This window comes from Tauraco erythrolophus, chromosome 17, assembly GCF_009769465.1.
Source record: "Tauraco erythrolophus isolate bTauEry1 chromosome 17, bTauEry1.pri, whole genome shotgun sequence".
Classification (NCBI taxonomy): Eukaryota; Metazoa; Chordata; class Aves; order Musophagiformes; family Musophagidae; genus Tauraco; species Tauraco erythrolophus.
In genome coordinates, this window is record NC_141481.1 from 15,724,680 (window position 1) to 15,736,526 (window position 11,847).

Consider the following 11,847-nt stretch of genomic DNA (forward strand, 5'->3'; position numbering starts at 1 on the left):
ACAGGACAGAAGAGTTAATGGATATTTCTGTTTCCTCTTGGCAAGCAGACATCATCTGTTCCTATCATTGGATGCTGAAACACTCCCCAGCAATAATGAAACCTGGCAATCAACAGAAACACGAGAAACAGCCTTTAACCAGCAGAACCAGAAAAACTGCATCTAAATTTTCTAGGAACTCTCAGGCCAGCCAACATTGGCTTTCAGTAAATCTTCACACTCTTCGGAAGGTCTCAGGGCTGGTAGAGAGATTTGAAAAGGAACCAGGAGGACACAGGTAACTACACAGCCATCAGCCTGATGCCAACTCAGGAAAATAATGGAAAAGCTGAAATGGGATTCATTAATACGTCATATGATGACGGGACAGATGTCTTCTTACACAAAATATCCTCTTGTGTTGAAAAATACCAAGCAACTTTGATGACAGCTATTTTCTATAACCTCACTTTGATTGGCACTGTCTGCCAGACCATCCCTGAATGCTTGATTAACACACCAGAACAATACAAAATCAGAATAATGCACACTAAGTGGGTTAAAACCCCGTTAAAATGTCTGTGCCACAAACCACAGCTAGAAAGGGAGAATCATTGCTGAGTGAGGATCCTTCATCACCCACCTTGCCTGGGAGGCTGGGAGAAGGCAAGCATTTGGTGTTTCAATCCCCATTTGCAGGCTGGGATCTCAGATCTAGCTGGAAATGGAAGTTGCACACACTCAGGCTGGAACCAAAGCATCCATTTCTTTTACCAGGCAAGATAGTCATCAGAATTGGCAGCAAATGTTCAAGCTCAGGTTGAAGGCTTTCTCAAAGAAAAGCTAAAGGTCAGCCCCAATGTTGGTGTTGGCAGGACCTTGTGCTATTCTAGGTTTGCAGACGAGCAGGGCATGCTGTCTGACCACTCAGGCTCTCTGAGGTGAGCTGAGGGCTAGAAATACCCTCTGATGGGCAGCTCACCTGAGCAGAAAGTCACTGAGTGGCTCCCTTGGTCCCTCTCATGCATTGGTACGAGCATTTGTATTCCCTCCCTGCCTCCTTCACTCATGATCTGACTCCCTGCGTGAGATTTGACCCCCAAATCTGTGTCTCCAGTGTGGGCTGATCATGCTTATAACCTCAGCAGCATCACCCACACCACTACAAAGCACACAGAGCCTGGAGATCTACTTAAAGAAAGAGAAATTGCTCTCACATCTGTCTTGCACTTCCAAACACCCAGCAGTCATAGCTGCTGAAAGCTCTCCTGAGGTTGCCCAGAAAGAGGGACTCCCAGTCCCAAAGTTTAGTGGGGAAGAGGACAGCTCAGGGATAATGAGAGCAGCTGAGCCAGCAGTGGGAATGCAGCAAAGGGGGAGCAGAATGAGCATAATCATAGAATCATGGAATGTTTTGGGTTGGAAGGGACCCTCAAGATCATCTAGTTCCAACCCCCCTGCCATGGGCAGGGACACCCTCCACTACACCAGGTTGCTCAAAGCCTCATCCAACCTGGCCTTGAACACTGCCAGGGATGGGGCAGCCACAGCTTCTCTGGGCAACCTGTTCCAGTGCCTCACCACACTCCGAGGGAAGAATTTCTTCCTTCTAGCTAATGGAAATCTCCCCTCTTTCAGTTTAAAGCCGTTGCCCCTTGTCCTATCACTACACGCCCTTGTAAGAAGTCCCTCTCCAGCTTTCCTGTAGGCTCCCTGGGATATGCAGCAAGATGCCGAGTGATTTTGGTGCTCAAGAGCCAAGGACCACCTCCCACACTGGCTCCAGCATTTTAGAGACCGTGTTTTGTCTGGAATCACAAATTATTTTTGCACCCAGAGGTGTGTGAGGCACAATCTCTTCGTTTTTCACCAGCTGTTTAACCTGGTTCTTCCTCATGTCTATTTGCACCTGTATCCCTGGAGCCTGAGTTAAAGATGTCGCTAGGAAACTTCCTAGCCTGGTACAGCCCACAGACTGCTATCCGTTATCGCTCTTCCATGTGGGAGGGGATGAAGGTGAAACACGAAGTCCAAAGTCAATCAGGAGAGACTTCAGGACCCTGGGAAAGCTGGTAAGAAGATTTGGGGCACAGGTTATCTTTTCTTCTATCCTACGATCCGAGGGCTGGAGCACCTCTGCTATGAAGACAGGCTGAGAGAGTTGGGGCTGTTCAGCCTGGAGAAGAGAAGGCTCCGGGGTGATCTTATTGCAGCCTTCCAGTGCCTAAAGGGGGCTACAGGAAAGCTGGAGAGGGACTTTGGACAAGGGCGTGTAGTGACAGGACACGGGGCAATGGATTTAAACTGAAAGAGGGCAGATTTCGATGGGATCTAAGGAAGAAATTCTTCCCTCTGAGGGTGGTGAGGCACTGGACCAGGTTGCCCAGAGAAGTTGTGGCTGTCCCATCCCTGGAAGTGTTCAAGGCCAGGTTGGATGAGGCTTTGAGCAACCTGGTGTAGTGGAGGGTGTCCCTGCCCATGGCAGGGGGGTTGGAACTAGATGATCTTGAGGGTCCCTTCCAACCCAAAACATTCCATGATTCTGTGATTCTATCTAGCCACTCAGCAAATAAACGCAGCATTTTGTCTCTCACCCTTTCAAGCTTTCAGCCTCCCCCGCTAAGTTTCCCTCGGCCTGTAAACCCACCCAGCCACCGGGCCAGCCGTGCGGGCAAATTTATCCAGCCACTGACTCTGGTGTGGCTGACCACATCCCAGCCCTCACAAACAGCAGCCCAGCAGTGAGACTCAGACGTCATTCCTGCCTCTGGGCAATGGACCCGCGCACAGGAACATCTTTCAGCTGAATTACGGACCCTGCTGATAAGGAGCCAAGAGGTAAAGCATTCGTTTCCCTGAGTCGTCTGAACATGCTTCTATTCTGACACCATGATTTGAGCGGCGGTGGAATTTGGCTCTAATTAGATTGCAGGAGAGAGAAGCAGGGACACAGTGTATGTCCCCTGTTCACAGCAACCAGGACAAGCAATTCTGCCTTCTGCAAAGATTACAGAAACCAGAACTGGCTCTGTCTCCCACCTCAAACACACCACATGGGTGTTCTCCTGCACACCTAGGTGCTCCCTGCTCCTAGGGTGTTGAACGGATGCAATGAATCACCGAGAAGACAGCCAAGGGACAGGCTCCATGTGCACCCATACACCTTCTGGACACAGAAGGCAAGCTTTTATACCTGTGCAATACCAGGAGTTCTGCATAGAATTCTTGCTCTATGCAGCAAGTGTTGTATTGATGCCATGAAGTTCTCCTTACCACAGATGAGACAAAATTTCCCCCAGATCTTACGCCGGGTAGACATGAATCACCAGATTTTAGTTGGAGCCCCTAGGCTTGGCTCTCTCCTTCAGAATGATGCTGTCCTTGGCATCCTGGTGCCAGCCTGCAGCAGGGACCAGGGTGATACCACCCTGTGGAGGACACAACAAAGCTCCCTGCAGCAGGTGTAGCACAGGCAAACCTGTGTTCTTGCTTCTGCCAACAATTTCCCCATGGGGAAATATGTCACCAGAGCAGAGAGGAGGCAGTGGAGGCAGGGCAAACTCAGTTCTCACGGTCAGGTCAACCAATGAGATCTTCCCTTCCATTGCCCAAATCTTGGGAGGAAGTGAATGTTGAATCCTTTGACTGGAGTGTCAGAATAGAAGGGTACAGGCTCTTTAGGAAGGACAGGCAGGGGAAACGAGGAGGAGGTGTCAAAGACCAGCTGGAGTGCATGGAGCTGCACCTGGGGATGGATGAGGACCTGATGGAGAGCTTATGGGTCAGGATTAAAGGGAAGGCAGGGTCAGCTGATATTGTAATGGGGAAGTCTGTTACAGGCCACCTGAGCAGGAGGACCGAGTGGATGAGGCCCTTTACAGACAGATAGGAGCAGCCTATCTGAACCCTGGTCCTCATGGGGAACTTCAACCACCCTGATATCTGTTGGAGGGACAATGCAGCAGGGCATAGGCAATCCAGGAGGTTCCTGGCATGCATGGATGATAACTTCCTTCTCCAAGTGGTAGAGGAACCAATGAGGAGAGGTACTTTGCTGGACCTTGTTCTCACCAATAAGAAGGGACTGGTGAGGGACATGACGCTCAAGGGCAGCCTTAGCTGCAGTGACCATGAAATGGTGGAGTTCAAGATTCTTAAGGAGGCAAGGAGGGTGCTCAGCAAGCACCTGGATTTCAGAAGAGCAGACTTCAGCCTCTTCAGGGATCTGCTTGGTAGAGTATCATGGGATGAAACCCTGAGGGAAGAGGGGCCCAAGAAAGCTGGTTAATATTCAAAGATCACCTCCTCCAAGCTCAGGAGTGGTGCATCCCAACAAAGAGAAAGTCAAGCAGGAACACCAGGAGGCCTCCATGGATGAACAAGCTGCTTCTGGACAAACTCGGACACAAAAAGAAGGCCTATAGGGGGTGGAGGCAAGGACAGGTATCCTGGGAAGAATACAGAGAAACTGTCCGAGCAACCAGAGATCAGGTTAAGAAAGCTAAAGTCCTGATAGAGTTAAATCTGGCCAGGGCCATCAAGGGCAACAAGAAAAACTTCTATAGATATGTCAGTGATAAAAAGAGATCTAGGGAAAATGTAGGCCCTCTCCGGAAGGAAATGGGGGACCTGGCCACCCAGGATATGGAGAAGGCTGAGGTTCTCAACAACTTCTTTGCCTCAGTCTTCACTGGCAAGAGCTCCAGCGGCACGGCCCAAGTCACGGAAGGCAAAGGCAGGGACTGGGAGAATGAAGAACCACCCACTGTAGGAGAAGATCAGGTTCGAGATCATCTAAGGAACCTGAAGGTGGACAAGTCCGTGGGACCTGATGAGGTGCATCCACGGGTCCTGAGGGAACTGGCAGATGAAGTTGCCAAGCCACTGTCCATCATATTTCAGAAGTCGTGGCAATCTGGTGAAGTTCCCAATGACTGGGAAAGGGGAAACACAGCCCCCATCTTTAAAAAGGGGAAAAAAAGAAGACCCGGGGAACTACAGGCCAGTCAGTCTCTCCTCTGTGCCCGGCGAGATCATGGAGCAGATCCTCCTGGCGACTATGCTAAGGCACATGGAAAATAAGGAGGTGATTAGTGACAGCCAACATGGCTTCACTAAGGGCAAATCCTGCCTGACTAATTTGGTGGCCTTACAGCATTGGTGGATAAGGGAAGAGCAACTGACATCGTCTACCTGGTCTTGTCCAAAGCATTTGACACTGTCCTGCACAACATCCTTGTCTCTAAACTGGAGAGACACAGATTTGACAGATGGACCACTCGGTGGATAAGGAATTGGCTGGATGGTCACACTGAAAGAGTTGCGGTCAATGGCTTGATGTCCAGGTGGAGGCCAGTGATGAGTGGTGTTCCTCAGGGGTCGGTACTGGGACCAGTGCTATTTAACATCCTTGTTGGTGACATGGACAGTGGGATTGAGTGCACCCTCAGCAAGTTTGCTGACTATACCAATCTGTGTGGTGTGGCGGACGTGCTGGAGGAAAGGGATCCATCCGGAGAGACCTGGACAGGCTTGAGAGAATGTGCCTGTGCGAACCTCATGAAGCTCAACAAGGCCAAGTGCAAGGTCCTGCACATGGGTCGGGGCAATCCCAAGCACAAGTACAGGCTGGGCGGAGAGTGGATTGAGAGCAGCCCTGAGGAGAAGCACTTGGGGGTGTTGGGTGATGAGAAGCTCACCATGAGCCAGCACCGTGCGCTGGCAGCCCAGAAAGCCAACCGTGTCCTGGGCTGCATCAAAAAGACATGGAGCTGTTGGAGTGGGTCCAGAGGAGGCCACGAAGATGATCCGAGGGCTGGAGCACCTCTGCTCTGGAGACAGGCTGGGAGAGTTGGGGCTGTTCAGCCTGGAGAAGAGAAGGCTCCGGGGAGACCTTCCAGCAGCCTTCCAGTACCTGAAGGGGCTACAAGAAAGCTGGAGAGGGGCTTTGGACAAGGGTTTGTAGTGACAGGACACGGGGCGATGGCTTTAAACTGAAAGAGGGGAGATTTCGATGAGATCTAAGAAAGAAATTTTTTACATTGAGGTGGTGAGGCACTGGAACAGGTTACCCAGAGAAGCCGTGGCTGCCCCATCCCTGGAAGTGTTCAAGGCCAGGTTGGATGAGGCTTTGAGCAACCTGGTGTAGTGGAGGGTGTCCCTGCCCATGGCAGGGGGGTTGGAACTAGATGATCTTTAGAGTTCCTTCCAAAACAAACCATTCTGTGATTCTATGTCTCCAGGGAATTACAGCACACCATGTTTTGGAAATGTTGTAATTTAGGGACCTGCAGTAGAGAGCAGGTGGTTAGGAGACTATGGGTGCCACAGTGAGCGGCCATCTGGGTATAAATTGTAAGGACCAACAAACGAGGCATGTTCAGTGAGTCTCTGTAGGAAAAGTTCAGGGTACCTGGTTTTGAAGCATTCCTGTCCCCTGTGGCTCCATCCCAGGCCTTGACTGACAAAAAAGAATATTAGCCTGTGGGTGCATCTATCTCTTTCTCAGACCTCCCCAGACACAGGCAGGACCTAGAAGGCTGCTCAAGCTTTTGAGGACTTGACATCACATCTACACACAGGCTCACCCACTGCACATGGCTCAGCTGCCTCTCAATGTGAGGACAGCAGCAAGACCAGCCAGCCATCCTTCCGGATCACCAGACAGCAAAGAAATATTACTATGCAGAGACCTGAGCCTCTCCCACTCCACATGTGCACCAAGGATCTGCATTGTTCCTCAGCTTCTCTCTTAATGAAAAAGTAGCAGCAATAGTATCACCAAACCAGCACCCATAACAGTCCCCTGCTCACTTCGCATGGGGCTTGTAAGGTCTTGTTAACATTTCCTGGCGCCTTTGAACACTAATAATTTTCTTGGGTCAGGGCTAAGTCTGGAAATAGGTGCTCTTCAGTAAAAACAGAAGGCAGCTGGGGATTTTCAAACCATAGAAGCAAGAAATCAATGCCTAATACTTTACCTAGAGCATGTATGTCAGCCTTTGCAGTGGGCCCTCCCTCCTGACCCAGCTCTTGCACTACTTTAACACTGCCTTCTTGGCTTGCTGGAATGCCAGTAGCTCCCTCCTGGCTAAGCCATAGGTTAAGGATGCGCCCCAGCACTGCCATATTCAGGACAAACACCTACGGCTTCATGTATTCTGCCAGGATCAAATGTTTACAGGAACAAAGCCAACACACATCTCAGCCCCGTGCCTCTCTCCTTCTGATGCCAGGAGGGCACCTCACGCACAGGCCTTTTGCTGGGAGCAGGGTATACTGGGCTCTTCCTAGCTCCAGTCCCCAGGGACCCACATGCATCCTCCTCTGTATCCTGAAGCTGATTACACACCCTGCCACAATGCTTCTATCCACTGGACTGCTCTACAAGAAGCAAGTAGGCACAGTTTCCTGGAAATGAGCAACAGACCAAGGTTTCCCATCCTAGTGCCCCTCCCAAGGAACGGTTTCCCACGCTAGTGCCCCTCCCCAGGAATGGTTTCCCACCCTAGTGACCCTCCCCAGGTCCTAAAAATGAGGGACACCAGAAGGAATAGCAGCTCTGCTAGAGCAAACACCATGAGATCAGCTCTGCCGAGAAGTCACCTTCAGAAGCAGGAGGCCATGCATCAACCTCTGCACCACCTCCTCCCTCCTGCTGAGGATCAGGGAGATGGGACCAGACAGGCATGAAACTAGACTTCACTGTGACTCTGTGGAGCAAAAATTCAACTGTCAAATCAGCTTGTCTGCTGCCATTTCACATAACACAAAACACTGTCAAGCTTGGAGCGTGTGTGAGCAAAGCCCCCAGGCTTTCTATGAGGAGGCAGACCCCATCCCGGGGATTACGGGAGACTGTGCCCAGGCCGTGCGGCTGCCAGCACTCAGCTGTGCACCAGGCAGGCAGAGCCCCTGCTCTTCAGCAGCACCAGACCAGCACATGCTGCTGGGAAGTACCATCCCACTTGCACTTCCACAGCACCAGAGCAGTTCTGACCCCACGCTGCCTTCCTCAGGAGTTCGACAGCTGCCTGGGATGCACATCCAGAAAAATCACAGCAAAACCATTTTCAACGCCGTTAACTAAGGCTACGACAGTAACCACCAGCTAAACATCTAGCCCTTGTAAACTGGAGTCAAAGCTTCTGCTGAACTCACAAGATCTGGGGATGACTTGGTGGAGTGTCTGTGGGTGAAAATCAAAGGGGAGCCTATGAAGGCGGATACTGTAGTGGGAATCTGCTACAGGCCACCCTATCAGGACGGTGAGGTTGACAAACTATTTTTTAAACAACTGGGGGAAGTCTCGCGCTCACCAGCCCTTGTCCTTGTGGGTGACTTTAACCTACCGGATGTCTGCTGGAAGCATAACATGGCAGTCAGGAAACAGTCTAGGCGGCTCCTGCAGAGTGTGGAGGACAACTTCCTCTCACAACTGGTTAGTGAACCGACTAGAGAAGATGCTCCCCTAGACCTGCTGTTTGTGAACAGAGAAGGTCTTGTGGGAGATGTGAAGGTTGGAGGACGCCTGGGGCATAGTGACCACGAGATAATAGAATTCTCAATTCTAGGGGAAGTTAGGAGGGGGAGCACTAAAACGGCCAAGCTGGACTTTGGGAGAGCTGACTTTGGGCTGTTTAGAAGTCTGGTTAACAAAGTCCAATGGGAGACAGCTCTCAAGGGTAAGGGGGCGCAGGAGGGTTGGTTACTATTCAAAAAGGAAATTCTGGAGGCACAGGAGCGAGCTGTCCCTGTGTGCCGGAAGTCGAGCCGCCGGGGTAGAAAACCAGCTTGGATGACAAAGGAGATTTGGGAACATCTCAAAAGAAAATGGTAGGTCTATAAGTCTTGGAAGAATGGGCAGGCGTCCAGGGAGGAAGTTAGGGCATGTAGGGAGATAATCAGGGAGGCAAAAGCCCAATTGGAACTTAGACTAGCCTGCTCCGTAAAGGACAACAAAAAGTCTTTCTATAAATACATTAATAACAAAAGGAGGGCTAATGATCACCTCCAGCCCCTACTGGACTCAGGGGGTACGTTAGTCACTAGGGATGAGGACAAGGTGAGGTCCTTAATGCCTTCTTTGCCTCAGTCTTTAATAATAAGGTCAGCAGTTCCCAGGTGAGCTGGCCTTCGGTGTCTGAGAGCAGGGAGGGAGAGCAAATCGAAGCTCCTGTGATCCAAGAGGAACGGGTCAAGGATCTGCTCCTTCGGCTGGATGCCCACAAGTCTATGGGGCCTGATGGTATCCACCCGAGAGTCCTGAGAGAGCTGGCGGATGTCATTGCCAAACCCCTGTCCATTATCTTTGGGCAGCCTTGGCTCACTGGGGAAGTTCCGCTGGACTGGGGCTGGCGGGTGTTACCCCCATTTACAAAAAAGGGCGGAAGGAGGATCCGGGGAACTACAGGCCTGTCAGTCTGACCTCGGTGACGGGCAAAGTCATGGAACAGGTTATCCTGAGTGCTATTAATGAGCACATACAGGTTAACTGGGTGATCAGGCCCAGTCAACATGCGTTTATGAAAGGCAGGTCTTGCCAATCAAACCTGATCGCCTGTCACCAGCCTGCTACAGTGCTGTTCTTGAAAGCTGCCTAGCAAGTGTCTTCTCCATCTTAGTTCAGGGAACTCTAATTCCTTTGCAAACGATGTGTAGAAGCTCAGCAGCAGGGCCAGACCCATCAAAAGCAGGCAGCCAGTGGATCTAAGCAGCAGACCTCTATCCCCTGAAGACTAAGTAGTCTAAGCAGAGATTCCCTGGGCAAAAGGGAAAAAAGAAAGGTGCCACCAGGAAAGGTTTTGCTCATGAGAAATATAGCTTCCCCAAAGGAAGCTAAAAACTGAGAGAATAAAAACCCAGCCCAGGAAACAGCACAGTCTATTTCATTCTGCTCCAGACACATGGCAACATCCATCAGTACATTTATGTCTTGGTTTTGACTGGGACAGTTAGTTTTTCTTTTTAGCAGCTAGAAACGCTCTGTGTTTGAGATTTAGTCTGGGATTTGTTATGAGAAGAATGTTGATAGCACACTGATGTGTGTAGTTGGTACCAGACCGCTTCAGCTTCCCGTGTTTTGCCAGTGTGCAGGTGCATGGCAGGTGGCGGGGAGCATGGCCAGGACAAAGGACTCACATCTCCCGGCTTATGACTTGAGCTTAGACTTAGGATCAAGACCAAAACTGGCCAAGGGAATATTCCGTATCATGCAACGTCGTGTCCAGGATATAGATGAAGGTTGGGGCTTGCTCTCACGCTCTTCACATCTCTCTTCGGGGCTCTCTCACTCTTCCAGGATTCTGGTCTCAGGACTCCGTTTCGGGATCGCTTGCCAGGACAGGCCGGGTGTCGGTCAGCAGGTGGTGAGCAATTACACTGTGCATCACTTGTTTGTATGTATTATTATCATTTTATATATCATCACATATTATTGTCATTTTTATTATTATTTTGTGATTATTAGTTTTATTTTATTAATAAATTGTTCTTATCTCAACCCACGAGTTTCCTTCTTGTTTCCCCTTTAATTCTCTTTCCCATTCCCTGGGAGTGGGGCAGGGGGAAGGAGCAGCTGCATGGTGTTTACTTGCCAGCTGGGTTAAACCATGGCAATTTACCAGCCAAAAGCCCCGGCAGTACTGCAGAGCAGCCCAACCCTCACACACGCCTTGTGCTGCCAGGCACTTGCCAAACATTGTGGCCCACAGCAGCTTCGAGCTGCGTTTGCAAAGGGAGGGGTGGGCTGCCAGTAGCTATCCCAGTGCCAACCTCACTGGGCTGCAAAACCAGAGCCCTGAGGGCCTTACAAATTTTCTTCTGTGCTCAGAGGTTTAGTGGGGAAAAAGAGACAAACTATTAAGTCTTTTAATTGGTGGACCCTTGTTTTATCTTTCAAATCATAAGGTCCAGCCCAGGGCTTTGGGCCAGCCTCTCCTCTTTAGTCTAACCTACCTTGCTGTTACCCTGTTCTTCTGTCAGTCACGCAGGCACTGTCCTGCAGCAGCTACCACTGCCACCTAGCAGTCCTCACAACACAGCCACTGTGCATCAGAGCTGGAATCAGGACAGGTATTCTGTTTCGTATACTCCTGCCCTCCAGAACTGAAGATGACTGTTTCATCAGAAGAAAACGATACACACTGGGTTGCATGTTATATCCCTATCAGCAAGAAGCTGAGTGGGAGAAGATGTGACAACATCAATTGGACTGTACACACCAGTATGAATTAAAAAAGGAGCCTCCTCCACACACAGAGAGGGTTAAAGAAGAGCACAAACAGCTCCAGAGAGGTTATTAACTATAACAATATTCTCATCCAAGAAGCTGTTAATGGTGAGTAGTTCCACACATGCAACCACTTTCTAAGCAGAGCACGGTCTGGGAACAGAGCAAGGGTTGGTAAACGCATCCCCAGGGTCATGAGCACAGCTAGTCGTAAGGCTGACTGGAATCAGCAATGAGTCTGCTCTTGCATCAGCCCATCCAGGCCTCTCTGCCTTCCTCCCATCATTACTCACGAACACACATTCATTGGTCACAGCCTGATGCTCATCTGTAGGCTGTTACTGCCTGCAACCTGTAGGATCAGCACGCGTTAGACCAAGCACAGCACCAAGTCTGCAGAGAAGGAGGCTGCAGCTGTAACAAGGCTGGCATTAACCCACTTAGCATCCCAAGGATCCCACAAAGGCACAGAAAGGGAGGTCACAGACAAGGCAGGCCACACGTGCCCAGAGCAGAGGTCTATGCAACAAGAAAAATAAATCAAAGCAACATAATTATCTCTAGTCACCCTCCTTGGAGCTATTCAAAAGCCATCGGGACATGGTCCTGAGAGACTGGCTTGAGCAGGAGAACTGGAT